The sequence below is a fragment of the Notolabrus celidotus genome, chromosome 16 (genome assembly GCF_009762535.1).
Source record: "Notolabrus celidotus isolate fNotCel1 chromosome 16, fNotCel1.pri, whole genome shotgun sequence".
In the NCBI taxonomy this organism is placed as follows: Eukaryota; Metazoa; Chordata; class Actinopteri; order Labriformes; family Labridae; genus Notolabrus; species Notolabrus celidotus.
Window position 1 is genome coordinate 28,476,991 of NC_048287.1, and position 24,625 is coordinate 28,501,615.

At 41.0% G+C, this 24,625-nt stretch overlaps 1 protein-coding gene across 2 annotated transcripts in view; it reads right to left on the reverse strand.

The window, feature by feature from the left end:
* The window catches only part of pvrl2l (PVR cell adhesion molecule related 2 like), a 521,907-nt gene that overhangs the window by 388,174 nt on the left and 109,108 nt on the right, over positions 1 to 24,625 (reverse strand). The window lies entirely within an intron of this gene.

Below are 24,625 nucleotides of genomic sequence, written 5' to 3' on the forward strand. Positions count from 1 at the left end.
ACAAAGCTGTCAGATGGAGCCTGATAATTAGCTCAATATCATTCTTTAAAGGGGGAACCCTACTTTTTTATCCATAACAGCTAAAGCCTCAGAAATTATCCACAAATGTCCAATTATAAGTCTTTCTGCCCGTTGTTACGACCCTCCATACAGTGGACTTTTGGGGCTAACAATAACCCACATAATGACCCTAAAAGACACCTTCAACAATCTAAACCATGGATTATTATTAAATGACACTTTGAATTGAATAATTCCACATGCACTACCAGTCAAAAGTTTAGAAACACCTTCTCACTTAAGGGTTTGTCTTTATCTTAATTATTGTAAACACTGTAGATTAATACCAAAGACATCAAAACTATGAAAGAACATATATGGAATGATTTAATTCACACAAAACAACAACAAACCAGAATATGTTCTATATTTTAGATTCTGTAAAGTAGCCCTCTTTTTCCTTCATGACAGCTTTGCACACTCTTGGTATTCTCTCAGTCTGCTTCATGAAGTGGTCTCCTGGAATGGTTTCTAATTAACATGAGCCTTGTCAAGAGTTCATTTGTAGAATGACTTGCCTTCTTAATGTGTTTGAGACCATCAGTTGTGTTGTTCCAAGGTAGGGTTAGTACACAATGGATAGCCCTATTTGACTACTGATGTAATCCAGATTATTTCATAGTTTTGATGTCTTCAGTATTAATCTACAATGTTGGAAATAATTAAAATAAATAAAAACCATTGCATGAGACAGTATGTCCAAACTTTTGACTGGTAGTGTAGTTCAACTCAAATAATTAATTAAAAACACAACCAAAGCACAAAAATCCCCTCAAGGAGAGGCAGCAGTCCCTAATCTCAAATGCCTCTCACTACTGCAGGTGACACTTAGGCATATAAAGCACCCAGGACCAGGTGATCCAAACTGTCAGAGTCTACCTGTGCCAAGCTGGAGAAAAAACCATACAGCTGTAGCACCATCCACATCAAACATGTGTCAGTAAAGTTCTTCTACGTCTGATATTCTTTGGTTCAAACCAATATGGCCGCCCACACTGCAGACCAAACAGCTTCTTTCACTCAGCCCAGAGGACAGCACTTCAAACAAGAGTAAAACATGTTGCTTATGATCATGTTTGAACTCTTCCACTGTGTCACACTTTGATTTCCTCGCCTCTGTTCTCTTAATATTTCAATTTAATTACACAAGCGCAAAGTTAAACCCGCCACAAGTTGGGTTTGCACTTCTATGAAAGCCTATAAGTCCCTTAAACACCATTCTAATCTACTGTCATGCCCTGCAGTGGGTTTCAGGCTATGACTCATAAATCAGGTGTCTCTGCTCTCTCACAATGAACTGAAGCACTTCTTACCTGCCTTTAATTCCCACAGTCACACAAGTTAATCACACTGCCTAACCAAGCCTTATATCTGAAGTGTGTCTAATCAAGCCGGACCGTTGGCTTCTTCAATTCAACTTATCTGAAAGTATCACTGTTGATCTAGTTCGACTGATCTTGTTCTTAAAACTCTCGGTTATCGAACACTTTTAACTCCACTCTTTAAATAAGTGAACTACTTTGAAGTATTTGCTTTAGTCCATTGGCTTGCTATGAATTGTGGTAAATGTAGGCACTCTCAGGAAGACTGCAAGGACACGAGAAACAGCTGTCTCGATAAGTCGCTACAGATCCTTTCATTCTCTTGTATTGCATCAACTGGTGAAGCTCTGTTTTGAACTATATTAAATAATATTGTGCCAAAACATATCCTTATCTCTTTAGATTCAATCAATCTTTATTTGTATGGTGCCAAATCACAACAAATGTCATCCCAAGACTCTTTACAAACAGAGCAGATCTAGACTATACTCTATGTTCTCTCTATTATCAACAAAGACCCAACATCAAGACAGGATAAGATCCAGTCCCATCTTACAGACAGGACTCAGTCTAATCTCATCTTAATCCACCATGAGCACAGCAATTTGCAGCATTTAGCGAGTTGCAGATGCAAGGACAAACTTCCTTTAACAGGCAGAAACCTCCAGCAGGACCAGACTCATGTTAGACACACATCTGCTGAGACCGTGTTGGAGTGCACATGTTGCAGAGTCATATCCCACAACCTGAAACCTGAAACACATCACTGGTTACTCGTTGTCTGTGCTTCATCTGCAATAAAACTCTGATCATTTGAATGCAGCCCCTCACGTAAACACAGAGAACTGACTGCTGTGCATGCAGAGTCTGTATCATGCAGTGTTATAAACAGATGCTTTCATATCCTCACTGGAAAAAGTTTACCATTCACACTGATTCATAGTTTGTAATATGGAGCGCGCACATCGACTTCAAATCATTAGTCTTCTTTTCTGTGTTGGACAAAGTGCGGTCTCTTCAGGTTTAACATGCCTGGAATTTTACAGTGCATTACATCAATATAGAAATAGCTGCAGGCTTAGTTTCCCCAGAGTTTCCTCAACATTATCTGATGTAATGCTCCTTGCACTCTTTGAGCTCTCCTCTGTTTCTCACATGGTTTGGCTCTGCATGTGAGTGGGAGAGAAGCCTGTGATCACAGCCTGCAAAGTGTTGAGCTGTATTTCAGCGATGGAAAAACATTCTGCAGTGACCTGGGTATGAAACAGCCCCGGGATGGTCTGTCTGGAGAGCTGATCCTATACAGCAGCCCACAAGGTCAAAACACAGCAAACTTTCAACACTTATGATGTTACAGATAGTAAAGAAGATATGACATTCAATAAACCTGCTCCTGTTTGCATCAAATATAACTTATTTTTAAAGTAGGTTTGTTGACTTAAATCAGGCCTAAACTAAAGCTGGAGCATCATCACAGTTTTTATTAAAGGTCTAGCTGTCACAGTTATCACCTGCCACACCTGCTCAGCCTCTCAGCCCACTACATTTCCACTCCCCTTCGTTTACCTGAACCACACTCTCCTCATTAAGCCAACACAAATCACCTGTTTCTCATTACCTGCTGCCAGTATTTAATTCCCGGTTTCAGCTCACTCAGTGCCAGATTGTTCTCACTGCAAATGCAAGACTCTCCAGCACTTTTCCTCGGACTGATCTCCCGGTTTCGACCCTGCCTGTCCCCGACCTTCCTTCCTCGTTTCTGCCCTGGTAACTACCTCAGCCTTCTGTCCCCGACCAAGAGATTTGCCTGCTCCTCGTCTGTTTCCAGCCTGATCCTCCACACAGTGAAACCAGCTTCAAGACTGTTACCTGCTGTTTCCTCCGGGCTCCAGTGTGCTGCTTTTGGGTTCACCCTCACACCCGTAACACTAGCGCAGGGGTACTCAAATACAAATCTTAAAGGACCACAAATAATTGTTTCAATGAGCCAAAGGTCTATTTAATGAGGTCAGTCAGACCATATGCAATAATACTGCAATATTCAAAACAAAATGTCCTTTTCGTTCAAAATAACAAAAATATGAACTACATGTGTGCTCAAAAGTTTACATACCCTGGCAGAATTTGTGATTTTTTTGGCCGTTTTTCAGAGTATGTGAAAGATAAGAGAAAAGATTTTTTTTTCACTGATGGTTAGTGGTTAGGTGAAGCAAATTATTATCACACAACTAATTATAATAATAATGCATTTTATTTATAGGCGCCTTTCTTGGCACTCAAGGTCACCTTACAACATTAAAAACAAACAGAGTTTGAATAACAAACAGTAAATAAAACACAATTTAAAAAGTTTGAAGTGAATGGACAGTGGAGTTGTGGTCAGATGGAGTAAGCCAGTTTAAACAGATGGGTTTTGAGTTTGGATTTAAAATGTGGGAGTGGGTCAGTATTACGGAGGTCAGGTGGGAGAGAGTTCCAGAGCTGGGGAGCAGAGCGGCTGAAGGCTCTGCTCCCCATGGTAACAAGGCGAGCGGGGGGGGGGGGGGGGACAGTGAGGTGGATGGAGGAGGAGGATCTGAGGGTGCGGACGGGTGTGGCAGTATGTAGGAGGTCAGAGAGATATGGAGGGGTGAGGTTGTGTATGGATTTGAAGGTGAGGAGAAGTATTTTGTAGTTGATCCAGTCTGTGATGGAGAGCCAGTGGAGCTGTTGCAGGATGGGTGTGATGTGGTGGATGGAGGCGGTGCGTGTGATGATACGGGCGGCTGAATTTTGAACCAGTTGAAGTTTATGGAGGGTTTTGTGTGGGAGACCAAACAGAAGGGAGTTGCAATAGTCCAAACGGGAGGTGACGAGGCTGTGAACAAGAATGGCAGTGGATTAGGGAGTGAGTGAAGGACGGAGACTGTTAATATTGCGGAGGTGAAAGTAGGCAGACCTGGTGACGTGGTTGATATGGGAGGTGAAGGAGAGGGTGCTGTTGAGGATGACACCCAGACTCTTAACCTGAGGGGAGGGGAAGAGGGGCGAGTTGTCGATGGGAATAGAGAAGTAATGCAGTTTGTTTAATGTAGATTTTGTGCGAATTAGAAGAAGTTCAGTTTGTAAACTGTGGTTAGTCTTTTTGTATCATAATGACAACAGAAACTACCCAAGAAATCATCAATTCTGCCAGGGTATGTAAACGTATGAGCACAACTGTAAATGTTGTTGTGTGTTTTTGTGTCATAGATGTGTCAAGAGTCCTGCTTGCAGCTTGATATAATGATTTCAGTGCATTTACTTTTGTAGTTCTTACCTCTGAATTTTGAAGAAATATCTCTTCAAAATTCCTATGCTTCGTCTTAAAATGCTGTTTCAAATTGGGAATCTTCATCACAGGTATAGTCTCCTGGCATATTAAGCACATGGGTCTTGTGCTGGTTGGATGGTGAGTGAATTCAAAAGTTTCACTCCATTCTTCTTTCAATCGCTGATTTTCAGCGTCTACTTTTCTTTGAGCTGCAAACTTGGAACACACCGTTTTCGTGCATTCTAGGGTCCTACAGCTGGCAAAGTGCCAATATGCGAACTGCAGTGGACTCTGAGTGACCCAGTAACAGCCTGTCTGCGTATCGTTGACATGGAGACAAGTCCCAGTAAACACGCAGTGACCCGACCAAAACACAGAGTGAAGGAATAACAGTTCGGGGGCCACAAATAGGGGGCCTATTGAGGGCCACCTATTGATGGCCTCTGGTCTAGCAGGTTGGTGACAGATAGAAATCAAGAAACTGACTTTTTTTCTCCTAACAAATGTATTATTTCTCCACTGATTGACTCATTTGTATTGAGCATCATGTGTTGTTGACGAAAAAGTGGTTTTATTACAGAGAAGGCGAGATGAAGTGACTGAAATGAACCCAGAGCAGAACTGGTTTTCGCTTTTTATTATTCATATGAGGTGATTTGTCAGTGCTGAAAATTAAATTACCCATGTGGTTGATATTATAAAAAGTAATTTCATTAGGGGGGGGTAGCGGTGTGTTGCATTATTAAAAGATGGAGATGCTGAACATGTCGTGTGGTTGGTTGCGGCTGCAGAGCATCAGGGAAGTGCAAAGAGAGATCCCTGAACTCGGAGAGGATGACCACAATGTGGAAATTTCTGATCTCATGAATGAGCTGCTCACAAACAAACCAAGGGTATTTTTATTTACAGCTCCACTTAAGACCTTCGTTAGAAAGCTGCAATTTATCTGCCGCCCACCACTGCTGCAGATCAACATCCACGCTTCGGGCCTGCATGAAAGTTTTCCAGGATCAATGAGAATTTGAAAGCCTCTGACAGTAACATGCTTTTGGATATTATTTCCTTTTTTTCTTGTGATATCACGGAGCTCAGAGTGATGTGAACTTATTGATCGACCATTTGATACACTACTGGCAGAGTGCATTAGATCCGTATCTGCTGGAATTGTATTAATATTCTGCGAGTGTAGACTTGTCCACAGTTGAGGAGTCACGCTCAGAGGAAGCCGGCTGTCTTTGGATCGACAGATATACGAGGAGACAACGTCAGCCAAGAAACTGAAGAAGATGTTTATCAGATAAACATCTGTCAAAGCGGCATAGACACATCAGCAATTACATCTGACCTGGATGCACTTTAGGCTTCATTTCTCCTGTAAATTGAAAAGACAAGTCTGTTAGCAGCTCGCTGTATCACAAAGCTCTTTGTAATTAATCCCTGCCTGTTAGAAATGCTACTCCAACGTGCCAAACTGTAGCCAAGAATTTATGAGTTTCTTTTCTTGTTACTAGAGACTTCATTTGCACATATTCATGAGTTGAAAAGGCATGGATTTATTGAAATCAAAGTGTTACAACATGACTTTAGCTTTTCAATCAATCAATGATTTAACAGCTCTGAATATGTTTATAAGATCAAGCTAACTTCATATGGTCTGTTAATTCTGCAGTAGTATTGAAAGCAATATTGGGACATGTCTGTTTTTGGTCCAAATGGCACTTTATTCCTATTATTCATCAGGATCAGCTGCTGAGGACTATTGAACAGAGAAACTGTTGCATAAAGTCCTCTGTGGCTCAGATGGAGCTTTTCAGTTTGACAAAATTGAACCTTGATGATGAAATACGGGTTATTCTGGTTCAGGATTGGGGGGCCTCCAGTTTACAGCAGAAAGCCTGTGTTTCAAGCTCAAAGAGTTTTTAGGATGTGGGTGTTCACCAGGCAGAGAGCGTCTGATAGAAGAAGCCTTGAAGTTATGTTGAGATAAATCAAATCAGTCTTGCTTAAAGGTTTTTGTGAGCAGAACTGTCTGCTACTTTGACCCAGACTGGTTTTATGACGCATCCACGCAGTTGTGAAGCATGGTGCATATATTGAGGTCAGCCAGAGGGTTCATTTTTGTAAGGTTGGCGAGACTGTTTTTACCTTCAGTCCTACAAAGGCTTGAGGTATGTTGAAACTGTCTTTTGGAGAAATGTGGAATGGACAAAGGTACAATTATTTTAGAGGATGTCTCTTTAATATGATTCCTTGACCTTACTCTCTGGTGTGTTGTTTAATCACTTATTTGGTACATAACCTGAGCATCTACTAAAGGAGTTTGCACCAAATTTGAAACAAACATTTCTTGTTCTCAGATAATAAAATCTGAACAACGTTGATAATCTCCAGACTTTCCCACTTGCATCCAGATAAGAGTAAAAATGCCTCAAAATCCACTCCAGATATTGGTGCCAAATTTAATACAACTGTTCCTTGTGGATGATCATAAACAAGACAGAAAAGCCTTTTAGTGGGAAAATATTGCATTCATTTTGTTGCTGAGTGTTGTGATAATTGAGGTCTGACATGGTGATTTCGTATTGATATTATATCATCATATAAGTAGACTTAATTAACATAATAAAACCAGATTTTTTCCCCTTTTTAAATGTTTTATATTCAAACTGCACCACAAACATTAAAATGCTCATAATTCTCATACATATAAATATTGCCATACATATAGATAACAGGTACACTACAGACATCCTTCTGGAACTACATATCTTTCATTTCATATCAATGATAATCAAAAATGTTAAACTAAATTCCCTCTCTAGTGAACATTATGTTATTTTGTATCATACTGTTCTGTCAATCATATTGCACTTTGTGACAACAAAAGAAATGTGTATGAAATGTAGGTAATGAGAACCATGGGGTGGGGAGGGGGGGTATATGTAGTTGTTTCTGTTCTCTAATTTTTCTTTTGTTTTGTATTTTATTGTTGTTATAGTTGTTTGCTTTCTCTTTAATTTTCACTGTGAAGTTAGACTTCACATTTTTTCCCCGCTCTTATGCTCTTCATTTAATATTCTCATTATTACTGTTAAGATTAGTTTTTTGACTTATTTATTTTCAAACTGTGAATTCAAATTGTATTATAAGTTATATTACTTTTTGTGTCTTTATTTCCTTTACTTGCATAAAATGTAAAAGTGATAATAATAATAATTGAGCACAAAGGATTTACTTTGACTGTAAGAAATTTAAAAAAAATATCATTATAATAATTATAAATTATTACTCTACATGTTTAATGTAACTTGGGAAATATAAATATCAGACCATTTAGGCCTCTTTTTAGGAGGCAGGAGTCAACCTTCACATGTTTCTTTATGGTTTCAGAATAGTGGAGACAGTTTGAGAACAATACTGAAGACTTTTAGGCTATAAAGAAGGGGTTTTCTTTCAAGTGGCAGCTCACATTTTCCCCCCAAAAGATGTAAATAATTTTTGACTTTTACATTTACATTTAAAATGGCTTGAAAAATATATTTTACAATTTTTCCCTGAGGTAGCATGCCCTTGGACCCCTCTATGTTTGGTCTATGTTGTGAAGCCAAGCTCCGCCCAAGATCCATCAACTAGATCCATTCAGGAATCATTCTGTGGCCTTTGATTGTATCATTTGATCTTTTTTTGGCAGATAAAGAGGAGTATAATTGTTCAAAGAGACATGAGTCGCACCACGTTCAGGCTTTTTGTTCATATTTAGACTGATCTAGCAACAGAACACCTCTCCACATTTGATGCTTACTGATTAAAGTGAAAACAGCTCAGTAAAGCCGAATCAGTTATTCTGAGTGTGTGGTCAGATTGTTATTTATCAGTAAATAACAGGATTTGCTCTCCAATGTTTTCTTTATTTATATAATTTTTTAGATTTAATTGAAAACAAACTTATTGAGTCACTTGTATTCTGGGAGAAAACAATCTCAGGCCTGAGCAGCTCTGCAGCCTTACTTCATCAGAGACCTCCCAGAACAATACATTCCCAATATTGTACCACAATGCTGCAAACAATGACAGCCTATATTTTCTGTATCAGCCGGCTCTGCTGCTCAATATCAGCCACTTTGCTCCACATTTCATTTGATTATATCAGGAGAGTAAAGAGCCGAAGCAATATCTCTCAGCACAGAAATCAATTATACAAATGAACAAAACAAACTCGTCTTCTAATGCGTCGAACTCAAGGTTTCAAACATTCAAGGGATTGTTCTGCACGATGAATCATGAAGTGATCACAGAGAATGAGCCGTCGTGTTAGCCAGATCTTTAAGGAAACTGGAAATAAGTGCACAAGCGAAGCAGGAACGGAGAACAGAAACATAAATCAATTTAGAGAATCAATCACAATCCAATCCTTGTTCGTGTCAACGGCCAATCAGAGATTTCAGGCTGTTGCAGAGCAACATGGTAATTGTTGCTCTCACACTCTCTGTACCTGTGAGGAACATGGGGCACTTGGGAGAATGAGGTAAAAGCAGGCAAGTAGACAGCATAATGACTACTATTACCAAATGACTGCTGACAAGAAAGTGGAAGCTAAAAGGCTGTATTATTAAAATTTAAGCCATTAGCTGTCATCAGGCTGCAGAAATGGTTGTGTTCTCAAGGGCGCACATGTACCTTAATATGAGATTGAACATGAAAGAATGATTTTAGTGAAGATATTGAAACAGGAATAAAGGCTGATTTAAACTTCTGCGTTGAATCGATGGCGTAGCCTACGCCGGGTGTCCGCGTAGCTCCTGTACCTACGCAGAGGCCTACACACGTAGCTGACGCGCACCTCCTCTAAAATGTTACTACACGTAGAATCAAAGCGGACCACAAGCCCTGTGATTGGTCCGCTTGGCGGCATTGTGTTTCCAGCATTTCCAGCACTTCAGGGATCCCCGCTCATCGGCAGCACATCGGCCGTGTATTTCATAGGGATGCACCGATCCCACTTTTTAGGTCCTGACACTAATATCGATACCTGGGCTTTGGTATCTGCCGATACCGATACTAGCCGATCCGATCTCGGTATTGATTTGTCAATCTCCATTCCTTAATGTGAGGATAGAATCATGTTTTGGCAACTTCAGGCTTTTCTAAATTTGTTGGAACAATTAAATCCCAAAACCTGTCCGTTTTTTCACACTTTGAATCCATTAAACAAAGGTTTCTTCCTTCTTTGCAGTAGGCTTCAGCTGACATTAACTTATTCCTTTGAACTTCTATTATATTTTCATCTGTCGAAACATTAGCGCTGCACATGTTGCAAGTTTCTGGCGGAGTTGTTAGCAAAAGAAGCGTGACATGCACCTAAACTGCAGAGCCTCTGTAGTTATCCTCCATCATGCTCCACCGGGCAAAAATGCACAAACCAGCCGGCGCTGATGACGAAGGAAACGCACATGGCTGTTGTAAACACAGAAAGGCATAGAACTGAGATGAATAGATCTGCCATATGGATCGGCACTATATATCGACCCTTTGTCACCGACATCCGATCTAGCTTTTTGAGTCCGATCTAACCGATATCCGATACCAGGATCGGATCGGTGCATCCCTAGTATTTCATCGCCTCTTCTCTATTCTTCCCTGTAATCATGTCTGTATGATAAACAGCAACATGTATCAGCTGTAGATTAACATAACACGCTCTGAATCGCTGTGGAAAAGTAAACAGAGATCGTAGCGGGGCCGGAAGCAGGCGACTCGACTGTCAGAGAGACCACACTGCCCTCAAGCGTTTCGGCGGAGAATTACTGCGTGTCACGGACACAACGAAGCACAAGTATGTATAAATCAGCCTTAAGTCATGAGAAGCTTTGTTATCCCCATACTGTGTCTTTAAGGCAGGACACAATGTATAGAAACCCTAAATGATCCTTGATTCCTGCCTCCTCTGGGTAGGGATGGGAATGGGAATGCATAACCAGCACAGGCATGTGGACGGCTGGTGGTGCTAGCTCTGCTAACTCAAGTGACACTCAACAAACCATTGTTGACATGTAGGGATGGGTATCCTTGTGACTGTGAGGGAGTGGAAGCGTAGACGATTTTCCATACTTTCACCCTGTAATAAAGTCTGAGACTGACCGGATGGACGTCTCTGCTCTCTGCTCTCTGCTCTCTGCACCTGCGTGATAGCGCGCCAAACGGAGCCTGCAGCTGACGGGCGCGCACACTCACCGCGAGGCAGAACTGCAGAAGGATTAATAAATTGAGACGGTCTCGCTCCGACTACCTGCCCTGTTTATAACTGTTCCTCTGTGCCTGAATGCCCAACAAGTAAGTTGTGTGTCCTGTTATTATTAAGAGACAGAGAACTGACCTTTCCCCGTCTGCAGGCATTCATGTGTGTTCATTGATAAACTCCTGAAAGAGCAGTTAGACGCCATGAGCACGTGTCAGCTAATATATCTAATCACCTATATAATCCTGTTTCTGTTTATTTCATGTTAAATGAAATAAATATGTTAAATAAAAAAAAAAAAAAGGGATTTTATTATTAAACAAATTAAGATTTATTACCACATAAACACACAAAAGTACCAAAAATTGGTACCGTTGAGTACCGGTACCGGGTATCGGTACCGTATCGGTTCAAATGTGAAAGGTACCCATCCCTACCTCTGGGGCTTCACGTCATGCCTGTCACACAGACGACCTCATCACTTGTTTTTCTCTTGCTTTTGTTTTCACCTTCTTGGATCTTTGCTCCTGTTTTCCGCCTCACACTTGCACCCTTTCCCGCTTGACACTTGTTGTTGAACCTCGTCCTCTCCTCCTCACTCCTCATCTCTTCCGCGCTCGGTCTGAATTTCTTCACTTTGGCTCATTAGAGAAAGTTGTTGACGCCTCAAACAGAACTTTTTTCACACTTTCCCTCGCTCACCCCACTCAGTCGACGCCCCCCTCTCTCTCTCTCTCTCTCCAGCACACCGGTATCACACACCCGAGCCTCTCTGTTTATTTGTTCTCCTCCTGTAACAAGACATCACCACATGCACCCATTTTGGTTCAGTCTGTCACTTTCCCTCTCAGTTTTTTCCTTTTTCCGATTTCAATTCTCAATAACAGTGACAACTTAGTTTCAAAACTTCTTGGAAATAGAACTTTCATTTTGTTTTGCCTCAGCAGAAACTTAATTTTCTCAGCAACAACTCTAGCAAAATAATTTCTTTTTTTAGCTTTAATGAAATGTACTGAACAAGAGTCTGTATGAAAGTCTTCTTAAATCTATCTCAATCTTACTGTGTGACTTCAGCTGATTTCTGTGACCAGGTTTTGTCAGCGGCACATTAAAACCTGAAAATGAAAGTTCACAGTCTGGGGGAACAGACTGATAATGAGATGAGCTGCAAAAAGGTAAATATATCAACTGTTCATCTGCAGCCTTAATTATCAGCTGCAGCACAACAGGGCAGAAGGGTGTGTGTGTGTGTGTACTTTGTCAGCACACAGAGGACAAAGCTGCGAGGTTGTCAACATTTTCAGCACTTTGATTCTTTTGAAAACTTCCAGCATTAAATGGAAATAATCTCTGTTACAGGGAGTTCACATTTATTCAGCTAAAGGATTAAACATTGTCACCCTTGCTCGTCAGCACCAGAATTACCATGTATGTAGCTAGTGGAGCCTGTAGTGCAGCCTCCTCCACTAGCCAGGGCTGTAGTTCCAGTTAGCAGCTAACGCCATACTGCTATAATGCTCTACTACAGGGGTGTCCAAAGTACGGCCCGGGGGCCAATTGCGGTCCAAGGTCCATTTATTTATGGCCCCAAGCTTCCATCGTAAAGTGTGTTATTTATAGCATTAATTAATAGCATTAGAAATTAATCGCATTCTGAATCATTTGTACATTTGAACTGTTAAAGTTGACAGGTCTTCAAATGAATGATTTTATCATGATGTGAAAATGTTCTTGATGAACACTAAAAGTTCAGAAGACACAAAAGAAGACACAAGACAAAATCAAAATTATGAAATTGTGCAGAAAAGGCAAAATTTGGTGCATAAAAATTGTTCAGAACGCAGGAAAATAATGATTTAGTTCTTAAAATGTTGTCTGCTGGTCAGATAAGTCTTAAAAACAACATGAAAAAGAAGTGTGATGAAATCCAGATCGTGATCCTGCCATAGGAAAATAATGAGACAATATTTTTCCCACACTGTCTGACCATTTTCCTCCAGAAGAAGATAAAGTTTGCTAATGTTTACGTGGCTTGTGGAGAACTGAGGACTACCTAGGTACTGTTTTATTGAGAAAAAAATGTAAAATAATTGTTATTTAATAGAGATTTCATCTATAACTTTTATGATTCCTAAGTCTCGGTAGGAGCCACTGGCTCTAAGGTATTCTGACAAGATCAAATGTGGCCCTCTTTGAAAAAAGTTTGGACACCACTTGTCTGCTACCTGGATGTAAACAAGCACAGATGACATCTCATAGCACAGCATGGTTTGGCAGTAGTGGATCTACAATATGGCGATAAAGCTGTATGTAGGCTGTTTCTGCTTAACGTGCCCGGATCAATGCATAACCAGCACAGGCATGCGGACGGCTGGTGGTGCTAGCTCTGCTAACTCAAGTGACACTCAACAAACCGATATGACATTTTTGACATGTAGGGATGGGACATGATTTTTTGAAATGCTTGAATATTCATTCACATATTAAAAATCAAAGAGTTAAAACAAATGTAATCTAATTTTAAAACTAAAAGTTTTCATTGTTTTTACCAGTACCAGTACGAGGTCCAAGCGGAAGCTCAGGGGGGATAGGGCTTTTTCTGTCGCTGCTCCCAAACTGTGGAACGATCTTCCTTTAGCCGTCAGACAAGCTCCCTCACTGTCCACTTTTAAAAGTCATCTTAAAACCCATTTTTATTCCCTGGCTTTCGACTCAGCATGAGACCCTGCTCTTGTTTAAGTGCCTTTTTATTTATTTTTTTTATTTTTATTTTTTAACTTTATTTTATCTTATTGTTCTTATTGATTTTATGATTTTATTGTTTGTTTTTATCCATTATGTTTCTGTACAGCACTTTGTGTCCGACTGCTGTTGTTCTTAAAGTGCTTTATAAATAAAGTTGAGTTGAGTTGAGTTGAGTACCTGGTTGTGATGTGGTGTACTCGCAAGACGGTGGCTATAGAGCGTCATAAAGCTGTTAGCTTAATGCATTAAGTAACAGAAGAAGAAGAATGCTAACTTCATTAATTAGCAGAATAAGAAGAAAACATTATATCAACAGGCGCTTGAAATACATGTGTAGTGGTACAAGATTCAGAAACGGATATAATAGCAGAGACGACTAATTGTTAACATATACGACACGCTGCTGCGTCACAGAAACACCGGCTTGTTTACGAATAATCGCCAAACAGATCGAAGTGATGCCCATCCTTATTGACATGCAGACTTTGAGATCAACGTCTAGCATTGACAAATAAGGAGTTATTTTGTACCTTTAGATTAGTCATCAGCTAGTTGTTCACACACAGTAAAGTCAATAAGTGGGAAAACCAGGACAGTTTTATGATGAAGTTCACAATCATATAAACAACGACCCTGTGTGTCTGAGTTCAGTCACATGGGACTTCCACCAGTTCGGTGTCCGGTCCGGCTCCGGAGCAGGACCACCAGATGGCTGGAGTCATGTGACCGAGATTTTCCCGCGGTAACTACTGAATCAAGGATTCTCCTCCTCTCCTCATCCATGTTGTTTTTATGGTCCTCTGAAAACATCTGACCTGACGGGTTGTTAGCGTGTTAAGTGAAATACAATCTGGAGATAACACAGAGTGTTTTATTCTGAAAATTAACCGGGTGTTTTCATTTTGTTTTAGAGCCTGACTTCCTGTCCTGCTCTATCTAATCTGTTGAGTTTGATGCGTCGTGATCTGGCAAAAATAGAAGTGTTGCGGATCTGATCCGGAGGGCTCCTACCTGCTGGATCAGAGACGCAGCCGGAACGCAATGGAGCGGATCCAGTGGAAGTTAACACATTAACCAGAATAGAAACCTATCAGGTCTGGTGCTGTGACAGACGAAGAAGGACTGGACACGGATCTGGTGGAGTTTGGCTGTTAGAAGGTCACACACAGAGAAGCCGGTCATTGAGTTGGTGGTGAAACATTTTACAGTGCTTGCAAATTGTCCGTGTCTCTTACTGCTGTTGGTTGTTCATACTTAGAAAGTAGAACTGAAGAACTAGTTAGAACACTTTGAAATGAACCTGCAATGTTTTGCATTTTGAGACTCTTAAAATAGTTGAAATATTGCCTCATCTCATGGACCCTATATCTTATAAGGTCTCGTCTGGAGACCTGACTGTATCATCACTCCCGGAGCATTGAGTCTACTATTACTTCAACACAAGAAGAGAAAAAGTAGTGAATCCTCACAGCCAAAAATGTATTCATTGATTTTGCTGTTCTCGTTACTTTTCAGTTCTTGTTCTTTGCTACTAAAAAATAAATCAAGACAAATGTAAATGTTTGATAAGATACGTGTTAGCCTTGGAGCTTCGCAAATCCACGTGTTCTGCCAAACTGGAACTAGGAGTAAGGACGAGACATTAAAAACTGTGTTTCCACCAGCAAGCATCCAAAATGACTTTCCACATTAGCACAGCCTCTGTGTGAAATATTAGACCATTTATCCACATACTTTGTTTCATAATTAAGCAGCCGCTAAGAATCTGCAGTCTGGTATTTCATTACAGGAGCAGCATGTAATATTAAAGGCAGTACGCTGAGACACAGGGAAGTGGCTAACAAGGTGAAAAGGACATACATTTTTCATTTCATTGAGACTTGAGCGTGTTCTCTGCCTCTCCTCCTCCTTCTGTCACTTCATGTCTCTCTCATTCTGTCTCTGCAGGCCACAGATTCCTCTCGTTCCTTCACATCCTCGCACTCTGACGCCCCTGAACGCCCCCGCTCCCTCCATCTATCTCTGAGACAGCTTGTGTATTTCATTAACGTCGAACTCTCCTGGATCTGCTCCTCAGCTGCTGTAACTTTCAGCCCGGTGGATTAATTTCTCTCCTTCTCGCTCGTCTTCCTCCTGACTTTGTGATTTATTCAGGTTTTACCCCTCATTTCCTCCTGTCCTGGATCATTTCTGTTTTTGTTTCTGTCTTCTCTCGCCGTTTCACTTTACATTCTTAGTCACATATCCCACCGCTTCATGGTGTCACATTTTCTGCTGCTGGCAACTTAAAGGTCACATCAAATGTAGTTTAACTGGTCCCTTGAAAAAGGTCACCCAATGTTTGTTTGTCTTTTATGTTGCTTTTATTTTGAAGGGTTACCTTATAAAAGCTTCAATCACAAGATGGGAGTGTCTGTTTCATACCAAAGAGGCTCTGAGTCACTATCTTCTGACTGTCAGTCACATGACTATCAAAGAGGCGCTCCAGGAAATAATCCCTGAAAGAAACTCCACTTTCAAAACTTTAATGTCACACTCACTTCCTTTTATCCACGGCACTTATTCAGCTGTCTCAGCTGGAAGTCTTCAAAAGTCTGTATCATAGACGCATGAAAGAAGATCGAAGACTGAATAAGTTAAATGTGCGAAACAATCTCAGATCTATCTCTTAAGTTATGATAGCTTGGTTTGTATGACTCCTTAAGCTCCTGAATATGAAAATGCAGATGTAACTCCTAAATAAGGGTTTGATAATAAATATAAAACATCCGTATGAAAAAATGTCAAAGAGAAGCAGGTAATAAGTCAGCAAAATCAGTAAGAGTTTCAAACTGCAGCTCAAAAGACTTTTAGATGCTCAACCATCATCATCACATGGCTTCCAAATGATGCTATCATTGACTTTAGGGACAAAAACTACTCATTCAAATTAAGGACAGAATCATGGACGGGGCTTAAACAGATACTAACAGATCAGATCAAATCTGTAGTGCCGTAGACATCCTGCTGCTACTCCAGCAACAACAACTACTACTATCCGCCTCATCACTATCATCTCTCTCTCTCTTATTCTCCTCTATCACCCTCTCCAACCTCAACTCGGTCTTGGCAGATGACCGTCTAAAATGAGTCTGGTCCTGTTGGAGGTTTCTGCATGGTAAAGGAAGTTTGTCCTTGCCACTGTAATTTGATATATGCTGCAAAGTGCTCTGCTCATGGTGGATTAAGATGAGATCAGACTGAGTCCAGTCTGTAAGATGGGACTGGATCTTATCCTGTCTTGATGTTGGGTCTTTGTTAATAATACAACATAGAGTACGGTCTAGACCTGCTCTGTTTGCAAAAGCGCCCCGAGTTAACATTTGTTTTGATTTGATAGAAATAAAAATTGAGTGTCTGAAATCCAACTTCATTGTCATTTTGTTCATACCAGCAAACAAAAACAAAAAATGTATATTATTTGTCCAATCAGTTATGTTGATGAGAGTGGAATGAAGTGACATAAGGGTTGTATAAAAACAGTGCAACATATGTAGTTAAAGTGCAGAAGGCAGGTCAAAATGCAGCAGTATATTCATGTTGTAATTGTGGAATGTTCAACAGTCTGATACTCTGAGGTAGGAAGTTGTTCCGCAGCCTGCTGGTTCTGCATTTTTGGCAAGCGGCAATCTCTGGTCTCAAAATATGAAGCCCATGCAGAAGTGTTATAAACTGCAGTTCATCGAGCGTCCGCTTGAGGCTGGCTGCAGAAACACCGGAAACTCCATACACACCAATTAAAAAAAGACGATCTTTACAGCAGAATAACTGAATAGCTACAAATCTGAATAGCTAATTTCTCTAGCGGCACACACTGTACGGGGGTGAAATTTTTTCGTGGCAGTTAAGAAGATATTAAGTTTACGAGTTTTGCCCATTTAAGGACATGACTGACTTGATTGACAGGCAGGAACGCCCTAGCTGTTGGCTAGAGGCTCAAAGCCCACCTTGAGTTCAGCGTTTCCAATACGGCTCCCGAAGACGATTGGCTTCAAAACAGTGCTTCAGAAACAGATGGGTGACATCACGGATACTATGTCCATTATTTAGACAGTATGTTTGGGCTGTTGAAGCATCTCTGGCTTTATATGCTGTAAGAATAAACATGAGTATAAGCAACCAGACTGAAGATTTCTATGTAGTTATTATTGATGCCTGAAAACAGAGCTCTGTTGGAGGACTAAGGGGGGGCTTTGCTTGTCTTCATGCTACTTGGTCCGGATTAAAAACTGTTACAGGACATTTAGTGTGCAGACTTCTTAACCTTTCCAAACAGCAGTTAAAGACTGATCTGTGTGTAATCTGTCTACGTCTGCTTTGATGTAATGTGTCTGTATTCAATGTAACCTCTGATTCAAGGTTCTATATTAATTAACTGGCACCGCTAGACTGATCCACCTTGCTATGCAAATGACAAAACAGTGCAACCTATCTGCCAAATTTCACAGTAGTTAAACACTGCATAACTTATATAAGTTACATAACTTCAAAAGAAGTCCACTTCTCAGTAGTTAATTAAGAGTGACTATTTTTCTCACACGGATATCAGTCTTCTGCCTGAATGTCATTGACCCCCATCCATCGCCCTACATCGCCATGCCAAGTGATGTCATCCGGATACTTTCAGGGTCATATTTTGATGCTTGAAGCCATTGACCAAGCTTCTGCATTTATAGAGTGGAGGTGAAAGCAGGCTGGTTCACGTGGAATAAATAAATAAATGCTGGATGTAGAAAACAGGAAATGTGCTGCACCTCGAAATAAAAGACGTCTGGCAGCAATATCTGAGACAAATCTCTGCTTTGATGATTCTGAGGTAACAAAATTGTTCAGATGAAACCTTTCAATCCTCAGCTGACCTTGTTAAGGTGATTCAAGCTTTTATCTCAACTTGTTTACCATGTTGTTCTCTTTACATCTGAATGAGACCCACTCAGCTTCCTTGTCTGCATTGCCCCACACAAAGGGTTCGTATGTTCATGAGATGTTCATATTATTTCTAACATTCATGTCAGTGCACTGGATGCTTTGTGTATTTTGAAGCCGTCTTTTTGAGGGAAAACAGCCTTGGTTGTTCAAACAGTCTTAAACAACACGTTAAAGCTGACAGATAAAGATATGATGTTCTGATGAAAAGACGCCGGGTGGATTCAGGCTGAATGGACTCAAAGTATTCAAGGTTTGTGGTGCTTGGTCTCTTCACAACTGCGATCAATTTTCAAGATTGGCATATGAGGAGGTTTTAATTTAATGAGGCTGAAAATGTCCCATAAAGACAACATACGTAACAGAAGAAGCAGTTTGATCACTGTGTTTTTAAAACTCAGAGTTACTGGAGTCAAATCGGCTCCCAAGCTCAATCCTGCATGACTGAGTACTTCACTATAGGGGTCATGTTTTCAAACCCTGAGTGATTTTCATTTCATCTGGAGTAAAGATCAGACTTCCTTTCAACCTCACATTCAGGTCTGCTAATAAAAATGTTTTACAATTTAACCAACTCAGAGAAAATGAAACATGTTTTCAGGTTTTAAAGGCTTGTTTAGTAACAGGGTTTCAATCAACAGAAATCCATTGAAGAGGATAAGTGCACAAAGCAGCAGGTGAACTCTACTTGTGCGCATTCTCACAAGGATGAATTCAAGTTTCACAAAAAGCAGTGGATTCAAAATGAATCATTTACTAATATTTTCTGCCACAAAGTGAAATGTTTAGATGTCTTAAAAGGTGACATATCATGCAAAATCAACTTTTTAAAGGTTCTCTACCTGAAATATGTGTCCCTGGCATGTCTACAAACCCCCGGAGAATTAAAAAAAATCCATTCTCCCCCTATTCTGATTTCTCCACCTTTCTGTAAATGTGTGCTGAAACGAGCCGTTTCAGTTTTCAGTGTTTTGTAATGGAAGTCAGAGCTCGGAGCTTGTTCAGCCCTCAACTCCTCCTCCATTTTTCATTACCTGCACACGTGTGCTAACAAGGAGCTTAAGAGGGAGGCATGCTAGTTGTAGGCTGTCTTAATAAACACAAAGGTCGGTTTTACTCCCCACGTCTGCAGATTTGAAGATCTAGTGGATGGTTTTTATTTGTCATGGAAAAGTGGTAGCGCTAGTTAGCATAGCCACATAGCTACATGTTCGTAGCTGTGTACCAAGACACACGTCGACATACTGACAAATAAAACAACAAGAAACACTAAATCTGTGACCAATGGTTCAGAAAGGTCCTGCTGCAGGCGCCTCTCCGTCAGGATCAGATTCTGGATCAGATTCAGAGGGTTGAAGTAACGCGGGTCTGTGAGCAGCCGTGTATATTCAGCCAACATGTAAACATTAGATCAACGTGCCGGAGAGCCGAGGCCACATACACTTCCTGAGGGGGCGTGGTCAGAGAGCTCATTCTCATTTAAAGACACAGACACAGAAAACAGCCTGTTCTGAGCAGGGCTGAAAAAGGGGTTTACAGGCAGACCAGAATCTGATTTCAAAGTGTTTTTTGAGCATAAACTTTAAAGACATGTTTTGGGGACCTCTTAGACCAATAAATTTTGATTAAAAAGAGCGTAATATGTCACCTTTATAGTTCTGCAGTCAGACGGTGAATCAAAGGGGGGTGATGTGGGCATGACTGAATCCAAGTCTTTACCCTGCTGTTCAAACTGGTGCTGGCTCAACAGTGACTGCCCCTCTTTAAAAATGCACAAGAAGCCCAATAGGTCCCTTGTTGTTTTACAGTCGGGTTGGCAAACTCAGCACAATAATTAGGGCTTGAATTTAATTGAGGCCACCAATCTAGGCTTGTGCAGCAAACATGTCGACAGGGGGGCATTCCCTCAAGCTGGATACCTTTTTGCCAACGCGCTGGCTAATCCGCTTTCTTGCTCCAAAACCTCCAAATCCCTTCAATGCATCCCCGAGGAAGAGGGCAGAGGGGTTGTTCAGATGGATATGTAATAATGGTGCAGCAATTAGTCGACATTGTGGACAAAAATCAATGACAAAATTAGTTACAGACAAATTTAATTGCTTACAATGAGTCGTTTTGCTAATCAATTTCAAGCCGGCCGTCAAAACAGTTGTTAGTTAGCAGCCCTGATATGCAATCCAGTCTGTCTAACTGCCCTTTATCTAACTATCTCTTTAACATGACTGCAGATACACTTTTTGCTATACATGATAAATGGAAAGCTAAGGTGCTCCCATTGTGCCACATTTGATTTGAAAACAAACACACACCCCTCCGTTTGCGGCTATAGCTCCAGTGTCTGCTAAACACGTTCAAATCTCAAGACAAACTCATCACCGTCAAATTCCAACTAATAAATTATGACCATTAAAGCAACTTGGGGATCAACAAACAAACCTTTTCATGACAACAAAGATAAGGCCGTTTAATTTTAGCTCAAGAAACGCTGTCCTTCCTGTCGGCCATGACACCAGCACAAAACATTCACAGCTCATTAAAACGAGCACCTGGGTGTCATTATCGCAGCAGCAGAGCAAACGTCTTAAGCAGTTATAACATCAGCCAACCATAATCACAATCATCATCACTGCCGACTCACAGCATGTGGGTGTGTGTGTGTGTGTTTGTGAGTGTTTGTGTGTGTCCCATAACCTTTTGCCACAGCGCAGTATGACACTCTAAATACAGTTTCCACCTCAGTGACAGCAGGTCCCCGAAGAACTCAGGAAGCGCTTTGCAGCATGGGAAAACAGTGTGTGTGTGAGTGTGTGCATGCATGTGTGTGTGTGTGTGTGTGTGTGTGTGTGTGTGTGTGTGTGTGTGTGTGTGTGTGTGTGTGTGTGTGTGTGTGTGTGTGTTTGTGTGTGAGAGAGAGAGAGTGTGCATGTGTCACAGAGAAACAAAGATCTCTTTTCCAGCCCAGGCTTCTTGTTCTGATTGCTAATTAGCCGCTTGTCAACAGTCATTCCTGTGTGCTTTCCTGTCACTGCTGTAACACACAAACACACACGCTTCACACACTTATTTCGACTTCATGTGTGTGTGTATTTAAGTGCATGCATGGACAGACTGTTTTTTAAGTTATAAGCAAACATTAAGACAAATAGCGCTACAAGAAATAATATTTATCAGTTAATGAGGGGATATTTTTAAATGATCAAACGCTTCTTTAGCCTATTAAATGTGAGAAAAACAGTTCAGTGTGGCTTCTCTTAATTGCACATGTCTGAAAAATAGTCAAACAGTATCATAAGCAGAAATAAATCCTTCCCCTCTTCACACCTATGTTGTAAGATATAGCAGCGTGGGTTGTGGCTCGAAGCCAATGGCAGTGTTTATGTATGTATATGATATTATGCATTAAAGAAATAGGTCAAAGGGTTGAACATATACAACCCTTCATTCAAATTCTTAGGTTGATGCTCATATAAAACAAACTGTAATCCTTGACTTCTTTAAGGAAATTATATTCTATTTTATTTATTTTTTTACCACAGTTCACTCACAAATCATACTATATGTACCCTCGCTATTTCCAAGACAGTGCCTTAGTTACTTAAAGCTGCTGTGTGGAGTCTTTATTTGGTTATAAAACATACTGACATTAATACTGACGCCTCTTTATGACCTACAGAAGCAAACGAGACCATCTGTGGAAAGACTGATTATTTATATAATGTAATTATTTTAATGTCTGAAACCGGTCTGTTGATTTGCTACCCAAACGGCCATGGCTAAGACTTTCTGATGAGTTAAAACTCCAGTACATCCAGAACTCAGCTGCCCATCTACTCACTCACTCCCGTACTCGTGATCACATCACCCCTGTCCTCCAAAACCTCCACTGGCTTCCTGTCCCCCAACGCATTCACTTCAAACTCCTCCTCCTGACTCACAAAGCCCTCCATCACCTGGCCCCCTCCTATCTCACTGACCTGCTTCATCCTCACAACCCCTCCCTTGCTCTCCGCTCCTCTGATGAAAACCTCCTCTCCCCACCCTGTAGGACCAAGCACCGAACCTGGTGCGACAGGGCTTACTCCATTGCTGCCCCCGCCCTCTGGAACTCCCTCCCCAAACACATACGCAACTCCACTGACCAACAAACATACAAATCCCAGCTCAAAACTCACCTCTTCAGAACTGCTTTTAACTGTTAATGTTTATATTTCCACCGTTTCTAATTTGTTTCTTATATTGTGTCTTTTATTGTGTGCTATTTGTGAAGTGTGTTTGAGTTCTGTGAAAAGCGCTATATAAATAAAATGTATTATTATTATTATTATTATGAAAATAAAGCACGGTGAGATTCCTTGTTAGAAAACATTACACAAGAAATCTGCAAAGATAGAAGAGGTTCACTAATGTCCATGAGCGGCGACAAAATATACACAAGCTGAAAGTTCTGCATGCACATGAAAGAGAGGGGAGGTGTGCTCTCCCCAGCTCAGGCTTTGGCAATCCACGTATGCACATGGGAAGGCAGGGAGCTCCAAGAAATGAGCTATTCCACCAACTTATGGGATGGAAATAGAGAACTCCCTTTGAAGAGAGTGGTCCTGACTGAACTAAGTTAGGGATAATGTGTAGTGAACAGGTGGTTTTGCAAATTAGAATCCTAACAGGATGAGCAAGGCCCCCCAACACAAGCTCCTCCAGCTGTAGTCATGTCTGTGCCAAGCAGCAACTTCCGGCAGTGAGAATTGAAGCCAACGCAGAAGTGTTAAAAGCTGCAGTTCATCGAGTGTCCGCTTGAGGCTGGCTCCGGAAGTACCAGAAACCACGTACACACCAATTCAAAAAAGCCGATCTTTACAGCAGAAATAAACATGTTTACAGCCTGGTACAAAAGACGAGTGTAGTCCGGATCGGCACACACTGTACGGGGGTGAAAGTTTTCATAACGCTGCAATTTTAAAGATATCAAGATTGCGAGTTTTCCATTACGAGACACAGCTGACTGGATTGACAGGCGGGAACACTGTAGCTGTTGGCTAGGAGGCTCAAACCCCGCCTCTTTACGTCACACTCGCTCAACAGCAGTTAGATTGACTTCAACATTTCCAATATGGCTGCCGCCGGCAATTGGCTTCAAGACAGCGCTTCAGAAACAGATGGGTGACATCACGGATACTACGTCCAGTATTTATACAGTCTATGGTCTGTTCCCAGTATCTGTCAGTATTCCCTGACTCTCAAGACCAGCCTGAGATGAAAACGAACATTTTTGCAACAGTGTCTATCAATTTAGAATGCTAACAGAAACTAGCTTTTTTGCCCCACTGTCAACATGCAAGATTAGATTAGACTAGAGAACTTTATTAATCCCCTGTGGGGGGAACTCATGTGCCACAAGGGTCTGTTCACAGAATCAACAAACAGTAAGAACAATACAGTCACACAACACCATATATAAATAAATAACACAGGGTGAAATGCGGCAGGCTACTTTCCGTGGGTTGATTTGGTTGGTGTGATTGGGTTTTCTCCCAATTTTCTGGCTGTGGAGAATGAATCACTGTAGTGGTGGGGCTTTAACCATTACAAATGAAGCTTTAAGAGAGACAGAGAGTAACGTACAGTGGGGCAAAAAAGTATTTAGTCAGCTACTGATTTTGCAAGTTCTCCCACTTAGAAAGATGAGAGAGGTCTGTAATTTTCATCAGAGGTACACTTCAACTATGAGAGACAAATGAGAAAAAAAATTCCAGAAAATCACATTGTAGGATTTTTGTTGACAATGACAGAGGTCAAACTTTTCCTGTAAGTCTTCACCAGGTTTGCACACACTGTAGCTGGCATGTTGGCCCATTCCTCCATGCAGATCTCCTCTAGAGCAGTGATGTTTTGGGGCTGTCGCTGGGCAACACGGACTTTCAACTCCCTCCACAAATTTTCTATGGGGTTGAGGTCTGGAGACTGGCTGGGCCACTCCAGGACCTTGAAATGCTTTTTACGGAGCCACTC